The sequence below is a fragment of the Malania oleifera genome, chromosome 9 (genome assembly GCF_029873635.1).
Source record: "Malania oleifera isolate guangnan ecotype guangnan chromosome 9, ASM2987363v1, whole genome shotgun sequence".
Classification (NCBI taxonomy): Eukaryota; Viridiplantae; Streptophyta; class Magnoliopsida; order Santalales; family Ximeniaceae; genus Malania; species Malania oleifera.
Window position 1 is genome coordinate 54410049 of NC_080425.1, and position 21620 is coordinate 54431668.

The following is a 21620-nucleotide window of genomic DNA, read 5'->3' on the forward strand; positions in this document are numbered from 1 at the left end:
CCGAACCTTAGGGTCAGATGCCCGAACACTCACAATTAGAAAAGTTGAATTTTCAACTTCAGGTGCCTAAGGACAAGTTCGGGTGGCTGAACCAAGGTGATTTTCATAACGCTCGAGGTTCAGTCACCCGGTGAACAGTTCGGTTTGCCAAACCTCACACATCGGTTGCCCGAGCCTATTTTGAACTAATAGTTTGGTTGCCCGAGGAAGGTGAAAAGTGTTAGCTCTAAGGTTCGGTCGACCGTGGAATTCAATTCATTTTCAGTTCGGTCGCCCAGGCCCTAGTCAACTTTTTTACCTTTACACATTCGGTCTCCCGAACTTATTTACCTCTGTTTTTGTAGATATGACTTGTAAATTAGAGGGAATTTTCCAAGTGATGTGTAAGGACCTATGGTCAATCTACGACCAAAGCTTTTTAATTTAGCCTAAAAAACCTAACGTTTCAATGGTCATTGATTTCCCTATGGTCATTTGAGCTTATAGTCCTACCATGCATGCAGCGTATTAATGATTACCGATCTAAAGAAATGTAACGCAATACAATACAACTTGAAAGAAAAGTAAAAGAACTTCATGCTCTGCTCCTTTGCTATATCATGGATTGTGCCAAAATATGTGTTATTTAAGTGTTTCTCGGCTTCCATTTCTCATCTGTCATCCATGCTTAGAAAAGTAAACATGTTTATACACTTAACACACAGATGAGATACTATGGTTTGTCATAATCAAAACAGGATACGGACTCAAAAAGTCAACAATCTCCTCCTTTTTGATGATGACAAACACAAGAGCAAAATTCGGGTTCGCCTGACAAGACTTCCTATAACAATATGCATTAAAAATATGATATAAAATAAAGTTCACATACAAGCATAAAGACTTCAAAATTTTTCAAGTTGTGCATGTAAGTACATTTATCCTTTTCCATTTTGAGTAACAAAAGTTCAAAGAGAAGGACTTAATTTTGTTCTTATAAAACATCTCCCCCTTTTGTCATCAGTAAAAGGGCATGAAAAAGTATGTGACTATTTTTTGAAAAAGTAAGGCAATTGAGTACATAAAATAGTATAACTGGTCATTAAAAGAGATAAATGACATGAAAAATGTAGTCAAACCAGAAATATCCTCAAATCATTGCAATTTAGGCATTTCATAAAACCTACAGAAAATTGGAATTTGAAGACATGCGGCATATATAAAAAATAGGTTTGAGCATAAATATGATCTAACTAGTTCGCATGCATTTTCATGTGTAGTTATCAAACTAGTTATGCAATTTAAAAACACATATGTATATAATAGTAATAAGGCAAGAACATGTATATTAAGGCATACAATAATGTCCATAACCAAGAACAATTCATATCTATTCATAAAGTTTTAAGTGTCGGATATGATGCTCAAGGTTCTCAGAAGAGCCTCAATACTTAAATAGTTGAACGTGATGCAAATGAGTCTTTTATGCTCTCTCTCTCTCTCTCTCTCTCTCTCTCTCTCTACAAGTAGAGCTCAGCTCCTCCTAAGTATATGATGATTATGTATCGATGAAGTTTAATATTCAATTAGTTTTCACTTATCCTTTCAAAAATATTTTTAACATTTATTTCTACATAATCATCTTTGTACATGGTTTTAATTTGGGAAAATTTCTGTCGAAATTTCGGCAGCATGCCATCTGTAAATCAAATATTTTCTCATAAAATTTGATAGATTCAAGCAAGCAATATATAATTCAGTTTAAGCATGCAAGAACATATATCCACTACCAACATGTAATACACATCACTGCACCATGCAGGAGACATTCTAGACTAAGCATGCAATCAGGTAGCAATTATCAATTCATGAAAAATAATCTATCCATCAAAGAATATAAATGCTAAAGAGCAGTGGATGGATTTGAGTTCAGTGCAGTTCTTATGAAGGCATATAGATATAAATGTTATAAGATAATGAGAGTATTTTAATTCATATGACTGAAAAATATATGCTTCCCCTGAGTTATGCACTTAATCATTTTATGCCTTTTTGAATTTTCAAAATTTTTAGCCAAGTGTTTTAAGATTTTCAAAGATTTAATCTTGACTTTAAATGCTTTCAGTTAAGAAGACCAAAAAGTCACAATGAATATTTCTTAAAGTATACTCAGCCAAAGTTGCCTCTAAAGTTATGAGTTTCAATACGTAAGAGAGGCACAAGTTGGAATGACTTTCAATTTAAAATGCACGTGCATAAGTCAACTTGAATTTTATGCATTCATCTAGATTGAGACCTAGTGTAATTGAATTAGCCATTTAACTTAATTTGAGGAAAGTGAAGCTCTAATGGTTTTAGCTTGAAAGTTGAGAGCTATGTGTGAGAAGTATAGATTAAATACTTTTAAAGATTAAAAAATTTGTTAAGTTCAAAGAGTATTCAATATGAGTGGACATGATTTAAGATATTTGCGTGGAATTGAATATGTCCAACCGCTTAGGTAAAGAGCATTTACGAGTATATGAATTTTGTTGAACAATGCTTTTTGAAGAATGGAAAGTATCCTATAGATATAATCACAATTTAAAGTAAGGATACAAACCAAGGGATATGTGACTCTTTTCCGAATATGATCATGGTGTGTAAAGAGTTCCTATGGAGGAGATGAATTAAAACTAGAGGATTTTTGCATTTTAAGCATGAAGGTATAATTCAAGTTTAACTAAGTGAAAAGCTTAAATCCCTTAGTGGATGACCTCTAATTTGATAAAAAAAAAAAAAAAAAAATCTTTTAAATAAGCACTTGTAGAATGAGGAACATCAATGCTTATGACCTGAGTGATGACTAAGTTTTGATTTAGGCTTTTGTACTTCAAAATGAGTTTAGGGTAAAATGATGTAAAGTATAAGATGAATCTCTAAAGCTCAACTTTGTGCAATGGACAGCAATGGTTTAACTTAGGATTTTTATGTTCAAGTATGGATTAAGCATTAAGGATAATATACCAAGCACAAATGCCTTATATAATGCCCTGAACCTGAAACTAGGGTCCGAAGTGTTATTTGAAATATATCTATGATATCACCTTGTGACGCCCTGAACCTGCCAAGTGGGGTCCGGATGCCACATGTTCTATTACCTATACATGGCTCTATATCAGTTACGCAGCGAAAATAATAACAACTCCTCAATAATATACCAGAGTTTCTACATCTATATAACCTCAAAAGTATAAACCAACATTCAGTATTCACAAATATTCACAACTTTGAAAACATAAATATATTACAACCCCAAAAATTATAACCAAAGTTTATACCCTCTCTCTCTATCAAAAATGTTATACTAGCCTCGAGCTCACTAAGCTCGATCATACGAAGGTCTTGAAAAGATAGAATTTATATCAGGTGAGACACATCTCAGTAAAGATGGAATACATTAAATCAGTGTGTGGCTAACATGAGGTTTGTGTACAATATATATATATATATATATATATATATATATTCATTATTTTCAAATGAAACCATAATTGAAATCATTCTCCGTTCCTACTCAAACACATGTAAAGTATTTTACCAACGAGAGTTCCCAATGATTGGGGTGATTATCCATCCATACAAGTAGAAACCCTCTACTCTGATACCTTAAACAACCTACTGTCACAACTGAAACATATCAGGGTACTTACCTTACTCAGTAAGCCCTCAGGTGGTTAGTTTATCTCATACTCACACATTCACACAAAGGTTTATTGGAAGAAGTTCCCGAGAATAAGGAAGATTACCCGCCCATACAAGTAGCTTCCCTTTGCCCTAATACGTTATGCAACCCAGTATGGATACATCAGATACCTATCAGGGCACTCGCCTTTCTCAGCAAGCCCTCGGGCAAGGTGTTTAGTTCGCTTCAAACACATATCATAATACAATATATAACACATTTCTTTCTTTACTCTGTATCTGTTATCTCTGTATTATTTACTTCACATTTCACATTTCACATTCACATTCATATTCTACATTTCTCATTCGTATATTCATGTCTTCTTTCCAATATTCCGTTTTCATATCATTCTTGTCTACTGTTCTTATATCTGTTGTTCTCATATATGCTATTCTCATATCTGTTGTTCTCATATTATAAATGGTTAAAATAACAATTATGCATTTAGAACTCTCTATACCAATGGAAAAATAGTAGTTCTGCTTCCGCCCCATGACGAGTTGTGCGCCCCGAAGGCTAGACTTAACCTTGGTTGACCCTCCAGAGTTAAATTAACCATATTCTACAATCTGTAGGTCCCATTGGTTGTTCCCATATTGGTCTAAACTCCAGGGGGACCCTACCCTTCCCAGCACAATTGACCATCCCGTATCTACACTCTCTCTAAGACGTGTGGGTGCACTAGCACTACCATAAATACCCGTAACAGTACTGACTCACTCGAAAAATGAGCAGTTCAGAAACTATCTCAAGTGTAAGAGTTCTGTCATGTAATGTTTAGCCCAAGGGCCAAATCATCTTCTTAAGGAATGCAGTTTAACCCCAACTTTCACGTAATTCCAATCAGAAAATAAGAAACAAATGGGCACTGAACACAGTTTAGATTTGGATTTTCTGGTTTGTTTGAGATTTCTTTTGACAAATTAAAATAATATGCAATTTAAATTCTAAATCCTAACACGCACTAAATTAACACTGAGAAACAGAAATCCTACGTCTAATGGCTAAGCAGGAATTGAAACACGCATTGAGCTTTGGAAAGAGATTAAAAACAATAACTTTAATACGTAATTAAGACATGCAATTCTAAAAACTCAATCAATCACAATTTAAAAAAAAAAAAAACAAATTTTTAACGCAATCAAGAACTTGAATCAAAATTACAATTTTAACAACTAGGCAATAAACTAAACACGCTAAAAATTCCAACTCTAATTAAACCGAAGTTAAAATAAACGGATGTCAACAAAATTTAAATCCTAAAGAAGAATTTTTTTTCTTTTTGTTTTTTTTTTCTTTCAAGAAGCCAAACCAAACTTTGATCAATAAAGAAAAATAACTCAAGCAAAACAATAAATCTAATCCTAATAACAAATAAGTAGAGAAAAGTAATAAATAACTTCAATGATAATATCCAAACAAGATTAAAAAATTAAAACCTTAATTAAATTTCAACCAAAAAAACAACAAAAATTCAAATTTCTTAAAAAAAAAAAAAAAAACAAAAGCAATAAGAACTAAAGAGAGAAAAAAAAAAAAAAAAGGAAAGAGAAAGACGATAAGTTGGCCATGTTGTTGGAGCAGCAACAGTGTGGTGGTTATGGACAGTAGGGGAAGGAGCTCCTCGAGTTAGGGCCTTCAGCAGTAGCCATGCAGCAACAAGGGAGCTCGGGTACAACAGAGAAGAAAATGGACGAAGTAGCAGCGGCTCTGGCAGCAGGCCATAGGGCAGCAGCAGGTACAGGCACATGAAGAGGAAGAAGAAGAAGCAGCAGCAGGCTTCTCGAGCAGCAGCAAGTGTAAGCAAAGCAGAGCCAAGAGGGAGAGATAGGGGAGAAGAAAGGAAGGGAAAAGAGAAGAGAAGAGAGGGAAGAGAAGAGACTGTTGACCTTATAGGTCGTGCCTGATTTTGATAATGACAAATACTTATTGTATTTGATGCATGTTTGAGGTTATGTGCAGGTATACTAATTGGTAGATCAATATGATGGCACAAGGAATTGAAGTTGAAGACCCAATTTATGTTGCATTTAATTTCATTATTCTTTGAGGGTCTGTAATAGTAAATAGGAATTTGATTGTAATAACCATATGCATCATCCTGCATGATATGATAGGTAAGCTCAAAATAAAAAATGGCCTAGAATGACCCTAGGACACTCACACATGCATATATATGTACGACTAAATGAATAGGGTGATTGCATGATCAAATAGAACTGAAATGCACTTAAGTTGCATGTTCGGTCAACCGTACTCTCGAGTACAATTCCTCTCGATCGACCGAACCGGTGTCGGGTCAACCGTTTGACCATTACCTGGTCGATCGAACTTACCCAGTTCATTCTCACCTGGTCGACCGAACTCTCTAGAAGTCAACTGTTTGACCTTACGATCGACCGTGCCTAAAATGCATGCCAACCACTTGGTCGACCGAGTTCCCACGTGTGAGAACTCAACGTTCTGGTTGACCGAACTTGTTAGTTCAAAAGGTTCCCAATCAACCGAACTGCGCCAAAAGGAAAATTGCCCTAGAACCTCCATGTTCAGTCGACCGAACTTGTAGTTCAATTTATCCCTGGTCAACTGAACTCACCACATCTCGGTCAACCGAACCTACTTCGGTCGACCGGTGCTCTCGGGTTGCCCCATTGTTTTTACCATGGTTAAAATATTTAAACAAGGTTATTTTGCTTAAAATATATTAAAACTTTTATAATTATTCCATATATGTCTTGAACGGCTATAATCAAGGGGAAGTCTATATATACCCCTTCATTTAAAATAATTAGTATAAGATTAGCAAACCCGATTAGTGATTTTTCTCTGAATTTCAAAATCATTCTCTCTTACTTCCAAATATCCTACACTCATACTTACCTTGCCATATTGTCAAAAATCCATTTGTAAGTTCGATTTGAGTGTTCTTGTTCTATAGGATTGCTCTCTCAAATTTGTGAGTGTTTGATATTATTTCATTTGAAAGTAAGTCCTTAAGTTTTCTTAGGAAGCTTTATTGATAAGTCTTTCCTAAGAAGACTTCATTTTAGCTTCTGAGTATTGCACTATCATTGCAATATCTTAAGAAGTTCGTATTTGATTTTGGTTGCTAAAATACTTTCAAATCATTTTCAAATATCTAGTGTGTTTCATTTTGAGAAATCTTTGAAGAGATATTTTTTTATGTGCTAAAGATCTTTGTTGAGATATTCCTTAAGTAATATTATCTATTGAACACAAAGATCAAATCCATTTTACAAACAAAATCTATACATTTCTTGAGCTTTATACGTTGAGAAAGATCATCTGTTAAGATATCTGAAGTGTGACTAATATCTTTGTTTGAGCATTTAGATTGAACATATTGTATGATACAAAGATTACATCATTTGCGCTCTCACGCACTGATTACATCGATTGTATAAATATTTGAGAGTAGATGTCTAAGACCACATTGAGCTTACTTCATTATATCATTTGGTGGTATATGTGATTGCTTATATTGGGTACACATCTGTTTTACATGAAAGCATAATCACTGTACCAATTTCATTATTGTGAACATACTGAGTGTTTCCAGGCATGGCTTAAGGGGGCGGTAATCCAGTCTGGTAAGGATTGGTTGTAAAGGTTGAGGTCAGCCCTGTGGTAATTGACCTGGTTTGTTTAGGTGTCGCTCCACCCGTTTAAATGAGCAAGTATAGTGGCAATCCTTATGCTTGTTAGCCAAGGCGGGGACGTAGGCAATTTGCCGAACCTCGATAACATTTGTACGTGTCACTTCTCTTTACTACTTTCTAGTGCATGCATAGTTAAATAAATTGTATAATTTAATTTCTGGTACACATTATAATTGATTTACTTTACCTACACTAAATTAACCATAGGGTTGTGAATATACTGCGATTAGGTTACTCACCTAAGACATTAATTTTAAAAGTACCAATTCACCCCCCCTCTTGGGATCACGGTAAAGCTAACAAAGAGTTAGAGAGGAAGAGAGAGTTGGCGAGTAGGGAGGCAGGTTGTGCATGAGGGAGAAGAGTGTTAGAGAGACAGAGGAGAGGAAGGAGAGTTGAGAGTGAGAGAGGGCTAGGGTTGTGTTTGAGAGCTGCGAGAAGGGGAGAGAGGAGAAGGAGAGAAAGGAGAAGAGAGGAATGAGAGAGTCCAAGAGTGGGAGAGAGAAGAGAGGAGAGTCAGAGGGGAGCTTCGTCTATGAAGAGAAAAGAAAGAATAAATAAATGTGAGAGACCTACCCAACAAACCTACCCAGCGCACCATGAAGGAACCCGCTACATGGCTAGGTCAAATCAAAATTTTTTTTTTTTATATCTCGTTTCTTCTTTTTGCTTCTTAGCGAATGAGGGCGATTTTGACTGTGCTAGAACTCGTATCTCTCGAAACTTAAAACACAAAAGCTGTAGATAATTTTCTCAGCTTTTCATAGCATTTTGAATTGTCTCGATTGGAACTCGAACAAGAAAAATACGCATCGATCACAAAAGTAACGTCGGTTTTAACTTCCAATAATTGCCCTGCAATAAAAAAAAATCAAAAAGTCATAAATTACTCAATAAAATCCAAATATTATAAATATGACATAATGTTAAAATATTGAGAGTAATTAAGTATTTAATTAAAAATATAAACCTCAATGCATGAATTAAAATACCTAATTACGCAATTTAAGCACATAATCAAGTACTGTGCCTATTCTGGTCCACCAGAGTTCTCAAACCATACATTGTAATTTAACATTCTCAAACATATGTAGAATAAACCATATCACAATTTAATTCTCAATACATTTACAGTATTTTCTGCATCTCATACATGTAGCATAGTTCAACACAAAAACTTCATTTTACTCACGTCACACAATTTAACAACATATTTCATACGTTTAATGTAAAATAAACCAACCCACATTCATTATTAATATATTGAAAATATACATTTTATTTCGTACACAATTATCCAGAAAATCTACCATTTTAACTTTCCATTTTTGCAAATAATATCTAGTAGCACAACCTTAGGCTCAGAAATTTATAATTCAAACATTCGGCTTTTTCAGAACTCATCTGAAAATAATATTCATATATACATAAAATTTCCATTTTTCACCAGTTATTTCCTCAAAAATCCTGATTTAATATATGACTCACTCGAAAAATGAGCAACTCGCAAGTTATCCTAAATATAGGAGTTCTATCGTGTAATATTCAGCCAAAAGGCTAGATCGTCTCCTCAAGGAAAGTGATTTAATCTCAAATTTTACGTTTTTCCAATCGAAATTAAAAAGTTACTGAACTCAGTTCAGATTCAGGATTTTCAAGATTGTTTGAGATTTCCTTTGACAAATTAAACGAACGCGCAAATTAAACCCTAATCCTAGCATGCATTGAATTAAATAACAAGAATGGAAACCCTACGTCTAATCAAGAAGACATTGAATTATGCATTAAACTTTAGAATAGAAACTAAAGACGGTAACTTTAACACGTAATTAAAACACGTAATAATGAAACGCACACAAACACTAACGTAAACGATAAAAATCGAATCTTTAACAAAATAAAAAACTTGAATCATGACCAAACTTAAATGCAAACATGAACTCAACAAAAATTTAACGCCTTAACAATTTAAACGATAACTGAACACGATAAAAATGAAAAATGTAATAAGGCTAACCCTAAACTAAATCGAGTTTCAACCAAAATTAAATTTTAAAAAGGACAACTAATTTAATTTCTCAAAACAAAAATAATTTTTTTTCCTTTTGTATTTTATTCTTTTTTTTTTAGAATCGGACCAGACTTAATTTAATTAATTAAATAACTTGAATAGCTAATTAAATCTACCGCTAAATTTAATTGAGAAAATAAATAAACTGCAATAATAATAAAACACTCTAAACAATTATTCAAAATTTAAACTTTTCAAATAAACTTCAATAAAAATTTAACAATATTCAATCAACAATAAAAAAGAAAATAAGAGAGAGAGAGAGAGAGAGAGAGAGAGAGAGAGAGAGAGAGAGAGAGAGAGAGAGAGAGAGAGATAGTTGTGGCTGTGTTGCAGTGGTGTGGGAGAAAGTAGCTGCAGTGGAGGAGTTTCGGGTTTTCTCGGCTATGGAACAGGAGCAAACAGCAGGAGGCCTCACGGCATCCGCAACAGCTGTTAGGGAGATCTTCAGGTGTTCTAACAGCTCTTGGGTGTAGTTGCGTGAGGATGGTTCAACAGCTGGTTGACAGGAGAACACACGAGCAGCAGGGGAGGGCACTTGCAGTAGGCAGCAGGCAGTAGAGCAACGGTTGGGGGACTCGCAGCAAGCAGCAGGGTAGCTAGGGGTAAGGACAGTAGCCGAGAGTGGGGTTGGCAGTAGCATATAGGGTTTGGAGAGTAGGCCGGAGTGGAGTTTGGCTGGGGGTTTTAGGAGAGATGGAAGGAGAGGGAGAGAGGAAGGGGAAGAAGGAGAGCAAGGGTCGACTATGGTAGAAAAAAATAGAAAGGAGAGTTAGGGAAAGTGAGAGAGGAAAAGGGAAAAAGAAAGGGATGCTACGGGAGAGAGAGCCGAGAGAGGGAAGGGAAGGGGAGAGTAGAGGGAAGGGAGAAGGGGTGCGCTAGGTCTGCTTGAAGAAGAGAGATAAAAATAAATAAATAGGGAAGGGGGGGCTGCCCTACCCACGCACGGGTTACTCAACCCGACTGCATGGCCAGGTCACATCTAAGGTATATATATATTTTTTTATTTTTTTTTTATTTTCCTTCTTTCTTTTTCTTTTTATTTCTTAGAGAACGAGCCCTATTTTGACTCTTTTAGAGCCCGTTTATATTGAAACTTACAACATATAAATTGTAGATAATCTTCTCATCTTTCTCTAGGATTTTGAATCGTCTCAATCGGAGCTCAGATGGAAAAATTATGCTCGAATTACGAACTGATACCGATTTTAATTCCTGAAAATTTTCATGCGATAAAAAAAATGCCAAAAATTCATAAATTACTCAATAAAACCTAAATATTATAAATAGGATACCTTGTTAAAATATTGAGAGTAATTAGGCATTTAATTAAAAATATAAGCCCTAATGTATGAATCAAAACGCCTAATTATGCAGTATAAGCACGTAATCACACCCCCTAACTAATGTTTTGCTAGTCTTTAGCAAATAACGTGAATGAATTTCAGGGCGGTATCAACAATTACTAACTCCAACAAACATGTAATTAATGCCCATGCAACAAAACCATACCATTTCATATATAGGAATATAATTGAATTTTGCACAAGCTCGTTGGTATTCAATGCACACAACCCCAAAGTACGTCACTCATACAAGTTTCATCATTTATATAGTAATTAAGAACAGTATACTCACATGAAGTTAACTAGCGGAACAATTCAGACTTAATGCGGTCATATAAGTTCAAGTATAAATAGGTAAAATCTCAAGGTGTGTGTGATGTGTAACTCATTACACTTACGATACCAATGGACACCTACAGAACGATCGTTTTGACCTGGCCTAACCGGTATACCCTCAAAAACACTCAAAAAAAATGGGTTCACTCATCATATGTGAGGAGGAGTGTCACGATCAAACATCCCACATATTGAAAGGAACAAACACTACATATATGGAGTAGACTAGTCTGACAAGGATCTAGCCTATCTATGAGGTGTCGGGTCCTTCACCCTAGCATCTTCTCACCTACTCGCCATGTCCAATCGAGACCACCCTAGATCAACTTATTCACAAACTTGGTGCGAATAAATCTAAGGTATTAAATGGTTGAAGAATCTTCATACATGGAGAACATGTGTCGTGTCCTTGAATTTTTTTTTTTGTGGCATTTCTGTGGAGCAGACATTAACATTTCATTTCATGTGCATTTCTATTTCTTATTCTTTCTTCTGCTCATTCTTCAATTTCTCTCTTTTCTTGGTCAATTAGGACAATCATTACACTTCTTTTGTTGCTTTCATGCCACTCATGTGAATTAAGCTCGAATAGTAGTCCATGAACTAACTCTATTTCTAGGGGTGGTTCAACCTTCACATTTTGAGTAGGCTACAAGACCTAGGTTTCTATCTCCCCACTAGATGTCACCTCTAGGCTAGCAAGTCAAAAATCGAGACTAGTGTACAAAGTGTATCTAGAAAAAAAAAAAAAGGAAATTTGAGTTTCATGAACTCTGAGCTGACATAAAAAACTCAAAAGAATGATAAATGACTCAATAATACCTCACAAGGTGCCATAGTCATCACAGGTGCTCTTTCAGTGCTCACAAGGAACCCTAAGTGCTACAAATCACGTGAACGTGTATTTTCAGCCTCATAAGATATCATGTAAATACAAAAGTTTATATAACCAGATTAACACGAATGAACTACTAGTCAACCTACATAGAGTTACAATTCCTAGATTAGTCATATAAAGAGAAACTACACACAAATAACCCACTATACAGCTTAACTATGTAACTCCTAGGTTATATGCAAGTATGTAAAGAGTATAAGTCAGTATTAATCATGGCCTAATCATCTGTTAAATCAGGTGTAATCCCAAGAGGGGGGGTGAATTGGGTATTTAAAAAATTCTTTAACAATTATTTACCTCTTAAACCCTTCTTATATTTTTACCAATGACTTCTTGTTACTCAATTACTAATTTGTAAGGCTATCCAACCTATACATGCAATATACACAATTTAAATGCAATGTTTTAAAGGGAAGAGAGAAAACAAACACAGTTTTACGAGGTTCAGCAGACTTGGCCTATATCCTCGCCTTGAACAACCACTCAAGGATTCACTAAATCCCTGCTCCTTAAATTGGGACAGAGCTTCCCTTACAATCCGCTGCTTACAAGAGGCACAACTCCCTCCTACTCCGCTGCTTACAAGAGATACAGCTCTCTCCTCACACAGCGGTTCACACACCGAACCGTGTATACAATAAGATCTGAAAAATAATACTCAAAACAATGCTTCTAACAAAAGCTTGTGAGTACAATTCAATTTCCTAATACATTAACATATGATATAACTTGAAGCTCATGAATGTATGAAAACGATACAATCGCTTTATATATGATATGTTTCAACACACAAATCCCTATTTAACCAAAACTCCCAATTAAAGATATATTTAAAATGTTTTGAAGTATACTAGGGTTCTTGGTTCACTTTGAAAAAATGCGCAAATATATTTGAAGTGAACTTGTTAACAAAAAATTTGTCTTGAAATATTAAATCAATCAAAATCACAAAGTTTTATATCAAGTATTCAATCACAAACTGAGTATATTATTTTTCAGAAAATATCCCTCAATAGAATATATAGTTATAAGTACCAAGGATATTTGATCAAACATTACTATATCTAAAATATAGTTCCTTTAGAAAACACACACTTGAATCAAACCTTTCAATCAATCACACCACTTAAATCAAGTAGTGATCTTGTTTAGAATAACTATATATATGTATAGGCACTTTCAAGATCAACCTTTTAATCAAAATAGGTTTTTCAATAATAAGCTCAATGAATGATATATAAGTATATTTATATGCTCTTGAATAAAAAATCAATCAACCAAGTTAAATAAACTTTCTTAAGTAATGATCTTTTCAAAAATCAATTTTTATACGAATATGCTCACTCAAGATCAAAACTTTTCTAATGATAGTCAAGAGCACGTAATGGGATGCGATGAGAAGTTCTTAAGAATGATAACTTGAAAGATCAAACCTCAATACTAGATTGAAGTACAGTTGAGTGAATGAATGCCCTTAGATTTTCGGAATGGATTTGCCCAAAGACAATGAAAGTAGAATGAAGTGCAGACAATCAGCTCAAGTTTCTCTACAATCTTGTAATATAATGTGTTCTTCTCTTGTTGTGTGTCTTTTCCCTTTTTAGGGTTTAAATATTCAGTATATATAGTGTCTTACCCTTAGGATTGATTTCAGCCGTTGGATCAAAGAAATAGCTCGCGAGTTCGTTTAATAAAAAACAAGTTTTTAAGTTTCCTGCAAGTTCAGGCACCTGAGGTCAAATGCCCAGGCGACCGAAGTTCCTTAAACCTTTGAAAAATAAAGTTAGAATACAGGGTCAGGCGCCTAAGGAGGTAAGTTCAGGCTCTTGAAGTGGGTTCAGGCACCTGAGGTTCCAGGGTTAGGCGACCGAAAAGCCTATGCCAGGTTCAGTGTTTCCCATTAATTCTTCAGGCTACCGAACTTAATCTTCAGGCGACTGAGGTTGAGTTCAGGCTACCGAAGTCCCCTTTTTCTCAATTTTTCTTTTCTAGTTTAAAATTCTGCTTTGTTCCTTTTCTTGGGTCTTTTATAAAACAACTTTTCCATAATTTAAAAACATTTCTAAGTCCATGGAAGTTCCCTAATGATGTACATGAAATGCATGAATCCTAACATCATCCTAAGTTATGTTGAGCCTCAAATTAAATCATATGACAATGTAAGTACATAAGTTCTAAATATCCATTCCCAAGCTGTTCTTGAACTTTTCCGCTTGCATCTTGATTCTCATACTCTTTGAGTTCCGTGGATCTTGCCAAGATTTGTAAGCTTTACTTGAAGGCTTCTATGACTCATCATCTTTCCATGCATGCTTAATATAGTTCTTGTAGTTCCTATTCACAAACTCCATGCACAGATCAAATACCAAGTGATTTTTCATTATCAAAAAACGGATTGGACTCGTAGAGTCAACATCATCTATATTCAAATTTTTTTTCAATGTAATTTATCATCCCCCCCTAACTAAAGTGGAACATTGTCCTTGATGTGAACGCATAGGAGAAATAGAAAAGATGTGCACGGGGGAAGTGGAGAGTACCTGGGTGGAGAAGTAAAGGGAAAGAAAAACTGAAACTAAGGAAAAATGTACCTGAAAATTAACTAAAAATAAAACAAGGTAAAACAAAATGAAAATAAGGGAAAGAAAAATATCACAATCTGTCTGGTGGAGGCTCTAGAGGAATTTCATCTGGTGGGTGCAGGTCTATAAATTGAACTGATGAGTCTCCAAATTTGAGTCACCACAATGAATCAGTCTTGTTACCTGCACAAAATTTAGCCTTAAATAAATCAATACATTCTAAGGTACCAGACAAAACATATGCCGACTGCCTTCCTTGTTTTAACAAAAAAGGATCTTTATTTAGTATATTTTCCAGGAAAGTCACTTATTTAAGAACCAGTCTTTGAGGCAAAGTTTTTATAGTAGTTACCTTTGGTTCTTCAGAAGCATCAACATTAAAAATTTTACCTGGTTCTTTGAAAATTTAACTCTCACCAGTCTGCTCACCCTCTTTATTGGGTGTACCTATCACCTTACCACTGCAGGGATTTATTTCAGCATTGCACTCCTTGACATTTAGTCTAATAGAGAATGATGGTTTCACGGCTGTCAATATCTGAGGGTAAGGTATCACAGGTTGGTACTTGAAACCTAAGGTGTAGTCCCAAAAGGGGGGGGGGGGGTGAATTGGGTTATTTAAAAATCCTTAGAGTCTTTTTAAGAGTTTTTGACTTTTTACAATCCTTTAAAGACTTCTTTTGTTCTTATTGATTAGGCAATCCACACAACCACTAACTTCTTCTATTCAATCCACAACCACAACATACACAATCAATTGATTAACTATTCAAACCAAACAAACACCATACAAGTAATTAATAATAGCTTTGGAATATTCAGCAATCCTATTTTTGAATGTGCAAGTCCTATAGTTGGCCTTTGAACTAAAGTTTAAAATAACATCCAATTACTTTTACAAAATCAGAATTTAACTAAACCTTCAGCTAATAGGTTTTGGGTTGTTAACCAATCAACGTATTCCCTTACGGTTTCTGCAAAGAATTGATTAACCAACGAACTTCCTTTCGGTTTCCGTAAGCCCAAGAACAAATTAGGCTTTGGTTTATTTAATTTCCAATATGCGTTATTTTTATGATTAAAAGAATTACAACATTGACGCAATTTATATTTTTGCAAAAATTTAAAGAGAGTAAAGGAAAGAGAGTGACACCGCAGCTTTTACGAGGTTCAGCTTACCCCAACCTACGTCTTCGCCTTAGGTTAACCACCTAAGGATTTCACTATACCTTGTTCCTTTCGGGTGGAACAAAAACCTTTACACACTCCTTCAGTAGGCTAGAGCCCGCCTCTCTAAACGATATACCCTCGTTCGGCACCTCTCTAAGCGATATCCCCTCGCTTAGCCAACGATCCGAACACCTCAAATCATCTAAGAACTACAAAGGATATGAAGTAATTTCTGCGTACAATAACACTCTCAAAACACAGAGCAAGTTGTACAAGTTAAATCTCTAATCATACTTCAAAACCAAAACTAAATAGAAAATGTGAAGCTCGAGATTTAGAAGTCCCCAATGGTTATTTCTTAAAGATTTAGATACAACTTAGAACCAAACCCTTATTTTTAATCCAACAATTTCGTAAAGTTTCCCCTCCAGCAAAGATGTGAGCAAGAATGAGCTTTAGGAGAGTTTTAACATAGAAATCGCGTATTGTTTGCTTGTATTTTTTCATCAATCAAAGGAGGTATTTATAAACTTTTTCAAGAAAGGTTTCCTCATTTAACATGGAGCATTTAGGTAACTTTTCAAAAGATATTAAATCAGAGAATCAATTTTGAAAAACTTACCATAGGTTTGAATTTTAAAAATTCCCCGCAGAGTTAGTCGGCTAACTCACTCGACTAGGTCACTTTTTGCACTAGTCAATCGACTGAACAGGCGGCTGACACCATTATATTTCTCAAAAATTACTTCTGATAAATTGTTAGTCAGCTGACTGAACCACATTCAAAATAGTCAGTTGGCTGGGCACTATCAATCGGCTAGGCGTTTCTAGTTCATTAAGTCTGTCGGCTAGACAGTTAACTTTGCTGAAGGTTTCCTGTCAGTTGGCTGACTGAACCACGTTCAATAATGGTCAGTCTGCTGGGTACTGTCAATCGGTTGGGTACTTTTAGTTCAAAGAGTCAGTCGGCTGGGTAGTCCTCTCTTTTCAAATATTTTCTAATTTTTGTTTTCTTTAAAATCTAGTTTACTTGAAAAACATAATTATAACTTTTCAAAAACATTTTCAAGAGTTTTTCAAGTGCTGGTCTCTAAGTCTTTGTTTCTTAAGGAGCTTCACTTATCTAAGTAGCAATGACTTGAAGTACTTACAAATATCCTTCAAAGCATGATCTCCTTAATCACTTAGTCTTGCATCCACTTGAGGTTCACTTTTGACTTCAAGATATGCATGGCCTTTAAGCTTTACATTTGTTGTTCATTGCTTTAATATACTGAGAAGCTTTCACTTGATTGACATTGATCTCCAGCTTGATTCCATGATTAACCGTGAGTATCCTTAGACTTAGACCTGAAATAGAGTCACTCAACAACACATGTTAAACCATCATTCATTTTGTTATCATCAAAACAAGATTGAAAAGCCCAGTGAGGCCAACAATCTCTCCCTTTTTTATGATGACAAATGAGGAGCAAAAAATGTGAGTAAGCCTTAAAAAGACTCCTCCCTTACAACAAGCATCATTTTACTCCCCCTTACAATAAGCATCATTTTAAAAAATTTTGTAGTTTCAAGACCAATTACAATATCATGCAATATCATGCTCATCATACAATATCATACAATATTATGCTCATCATACAATATCTCATTCAAGATCATTCAATATCAAATACTTCTCCCTCTTTCTTTTGATACATATCTCATGTTTGAATTTTTCAATATCATGTTCAATTTTTGCTCATTACTACTCCCCCTTTTGACATTAATCAAAAAGAGTAAAAAAAAATTAAGTTCAAATGAACATATGAACACACACTTCTTAATATATTGCAATATAGTGTGCTTTGATAGTCATGCATATTTCATATTTATCATTCATATTGCATATGTGTTATGACATTTTTGAATTTACAATCAGGCATATGTTGTACAACATGCATATTTTCGAAAATTACTCCAAAAATCATATTTGTCATTCCTGTCATCATTCTTTCCCTCTTTTGACATTAGTTCATGAACATTAAGGAAAAAAAATCATACTACAAGCAATGAGTCATAATACTCCCCCTGAATTTAATACATTCAGATTTGATGCCAATTATGCTTGTTGTCATCCCATGCTTCAATTATTGATTTATATCATGTATGTACTCATGGATACTAATATCAAATGCTAATATCAGTCAACATCATGCGCTGCTCATGTAATGACCTTAAAATTAAATCATTTTTAAAAAAAAATAAACACATATGAACTACCCTGATACCCCTGCTATGAAAACTCAGGCCTCAAAAGGGCACTAGGGTATTCCTGTACACATTGCACATACCTATGCAGCGAGAGACATAAATCATACAACCATATATACCATATAATACCAGAATTCAGTATTTCTAGACTATAATTGTATTATACATCTCTCTCTAGTACTATCTACCCCAAAATACATCACTTTATACAAACTTACCCTATAGATAGGGCAACCAAGTAATCACTCTATCCGCGAGCCTAATCTGCTTGCCTAGTTGGTTCATCTGAAAAATGTTAAAGTAATGGGGTGAGACAACGCTCAGTAAGTGGAAATATGCTATTACTAGTGTGTGGCGACTAAGTTGTATACTATTTTAACAACATCTGAACAGTATAAAATGATAAATCTGTAAAACATATCTTACATTTCTTGCAGTTTAATATATAACTATATCATCTGAATTTTCTACTTTTCATACTGCTAATATCATACTATATTTATCGAATACCATAAAACTGTATACATATACATAACTGTGCTTTGTCCCTAGAACTCTATATGTTATGATTTGACCCTTCATGACAGGGTCGTGCGGCCCGTAGGTGGGACTTAACTTTGGTCGGCCCTCCAGGTAAGTCGCTGTACTCTACACTATCTCAGCCCAGTCAAACTACATCCACTCCTAGGCACGAAACTAGACTGATACCTCATCAAATCGGCCCCCTCAACCTAGCGAACTGGGGAGCTACATCCACTCTGAGCACGGTTTGACGGTACCCACACACTATCTGAGATATGTTGTTGCACTCTATCTGTATTAGCAACGGTACCATGCTCTATAAACTGTATCTATTTGTACTATTTTCTCAGGGATCTGATACTGTATATATATATATCTTTACTATTTTCATCATGTTTCCAAAATAACCACAACATTATAATTTTGTACTGTAAATACTGTAATATCTGAATATCATAACTGTAGCATCTTGATGTTATATCTATATATTTGACTATATAATCTGTTTGTATAATATAATATGTTTGTATAATTTGAGTGTTATGGTATTAGGAAACATGGCCTCCTGTAAATATTGTATATAATGATTTGAATAAAAACTGTAATATACTGATCTGAATAAACATCTATATATATATATATATATATATATATATATATATATATATATATTGATCTGAATAAATATCTGTGTATATCAATCTATATCTATATATACTGTATACCATGATATGTTGCAAAAAGTTGTATAAGTTTTATATCAGATAAATATCTACTCAGGCCACACAAACATTAAAAACTCTTATTCGTTAAAAACTGGATAATGAACTTGTATATATAAATATATAAAATCTCTAATAACATTGTTAAAATTCTTAGCATAGCATATTTCCCTTACTTAGTTCCTAAAAAGCCCCTACTAGACTCTGACCCTACACCTACAAGATTCTCCACTCAACACCTTGAAAATCACATCTCCCAGAACAAAATATCGTTATTTCTTCTCATACTATATTTTCGTATAACTGTGGGAAAGACAAATACTGAATAAAATGCCTTACCCTAAAATTGGGATGAAATTCAAATCACTTCCACCAACAATCCACTCCAGTAGACATGTAGAGAACTTCCCCAGGAGCGTTGTGGTGGCCTTAGATCATCGATCCGGCGAGAAACAGAGCTGGGATCGAAAAGAGAAGGGGAGAGGGTCGTTTTAGAGAGAGAGAGAGAGAGAGAGAGAGAGAGAGAGAGAGAGAGAGAGAGGTTGTTTTTGCACCATTTTATATTGGAAAATTCGAGTTTTGGCTCTTTATAATCCTGAATTCGTCGATGAGTCACGGAAAAAGTTTGTCGATGAACCTTCACGCCTCATCGACGAATTTCAGACTGCCTCAAATCCCCTCTTGGTATCTTCTTGTCGAAGAGACATGTCCTCGTCAACGAGGCCCTCATAAGTTCTTGTCAACGAATCCCCTATTTTCATCGACGAGATCCTGTTTAATTCTCTAGGCCATTACAGCTCATAAATTCTAAATTTCATTTATCCATGTGATCCATTATAAACATACATGGTTAAGAATTAATCAAGTCATGTCAAACTTCATGTTTCTAAATCATGTTTAATAACTTTATGCTCAGATTTTCAAAATATAGTGAGTCATAAATCATTAATATTTTTGCATCGTCTTTAAAGATTTCAAGATCCCAATTTCAATGCATAAACATGTAGCATTTTGCATATCACATACGCATGAAGTCTATTATTCAAAAAATAAGGGGAAATAAAGCAACCAAACTAAGTGTTTTATCATACAACATATCAAAGTACACGCCAAAACAAATTTAGAGCACACGAAGAGACAAACCCTAGGTCAGTTGACTGACCACTCAAATGGCTCGAGTTTTATAAACGAGCTTAGGGTTTATCTGTCAGTCAATTGGCTAACTGCTCTCTGGTCCAGGAAAATTACTTCAGTCAGTCGGCTGACCTCAGGGTCAATTGGCCAACTGCTCCCTGTTCTAGGAAAAACTCCTTCAGTCAGTTGGCTGATCTTATGGTTAGTTGGCTGACCACTTCTCTGTCAAGCTTTCTTCCTTAAAATACTTATGCAATGAGCTCAATTTGCTTCATATTTTCTTTTCTTTTGATTTCATATGAACTCCACAATTTTCTTGGCAAATCTTAATGTTTTCTAACTTAAGCCTTGTACGATTCATTCATTGATTTAGGCCAACAATTTTTATTAGTTTTGATATGATAAGCATCATTAGGCTTCTTAAAACTCATCTTTTCATATCAACCGATTCAATATCTTTGTATAAGATATGATTAAGTTTCTTTCCTAATTTCTTAAAAGAATACCTAACATCTATGGAGTCCTTGATTTATGAACTTTACTTTTATCTTGGTACCCACATTTTCTTGGGTATGGATGGTTTAACAAGAGAAGTTTCTTTTACTTTCCAGACTTGTTTAATTTTCATATCTTTCCTCTTTAATGGACATTCAAACTTTATATGTCCCTTCTTCTTACATAGGTAGCATATATTGTGAGTATAGAAATTAGAAGAGGTGCTAGCATAATTTTTTGAGGCTTTTGTAAACTATCCTATGTAGAGATTCTTTTTTCTTTTATTCTCAGTTCCATTAAATCCTATGCCTTCTTTGTTTAGAGACATTCTTTGTGATCCAATTATTTTATCAAAATTTTTTTTCCCTCTAGTAAAATTGTAAATGATCTTTTCTTTATCTTCAATTTGTCTTTTGAGATCATTTATCTCTATATCTTTCTTTCCATCAACATTCACTTGTGATTTCACTATTTCTTGAGATAAGTTATTGATTTTATTTTTTAATTCAGAAATATATGTCTCTCTCAGTTTCAATAGAAGTTTGGAGTCTTAGATCTTCTATTTCTTTTATCAATTTTTCATTTTTGCTTTCTAATTTCTTGATTTTCACATTTTTTTCTTTTTCAGCAGGATTTTTAGCTTCTAACTCTTTCATAACTCCTTCATTCTTGTTTTTCAATGATGTGCATCATTTAGTCACATTA